Genomic DNA, 834 nt, shown 5'->3' on the forward strand with positions numbered 1-834 from the left:
GGGTCATGGTAACGGCAGAAAACGTCGTGCCGATGTCTAGAAAAGAGGGGGAGGTGTTGCCGGCTCTAATATTGACACTCCCGGCTTAGACACCATTTTGTCAAAACTACTCACGTCAGCTCATGACATTAATGCAACCGTTGTGGATCTTCGGATCACTGGTTCAAGATTGTCAAGCTCCTTTAAATTGTGAATGCATACAAAAAGGTATGGAAAATCAATATGAGGACAAGAACGTCATCCTCATGATCGCGAATTTCAAAGATTCGAATCCTGCTCTAGCTACCCATGACTTTGATGTCATCGGTTAGATATTGATTTTCGTTCCAAGTTATATGCACTAAGGCGTTGTATCGACGTCCTTTGTCTATTTAAGACCTCGATGTACTCACATTAGCAATAATGAATGCCTTGAGAATTTTTCGAAGTGAAACTATTCTCCACTTATGGTTCATATTGATTTACAATCAAGATGTACACTTACATCGTCCTTAGAAACATGGCATATTGTGCCGATTTTGGTCCCTTCCTTTGAAGGTGACTCATGGCACTGCATCCTCAAGGAGGATCACCCACGTGTTTCCGGTTAAGTCTTCTACCCTATAGCGGATTTTTCATCATCAATTGTTCAACTAGGCTCATCCAAGCTCAGTGTGATGTCTTAGAATTGTCCGAAATTAAGGAGATAGTGGTTTTAAGTGTGCCTCGCACTACCGACCCTCCACGGACATGCCTGGTCATACTGACTTGGAGTTACCGAAAGCTTTTGATTTTGGATCCCCCTACGCTATTAAACCAATTGCTGTCTTGCAAAAGACGTTGAAGACTTATCAA

The sequence above is a fragment of the Fragaria vesca genome, linkage group LG6 (assembly GCF_000184155.1).
Source record: "Fragaria vesca subsp. vesca linkage group LG6, FraVesHawaii_1.0, whole genome shotgun sequence".
Lineage (NCBI taxonomy): Eukaryota > Viridiplantae > Streptophyta > Magnoliopsida > Rosales > Rosaceae > Fragaria > Fragaria vesca.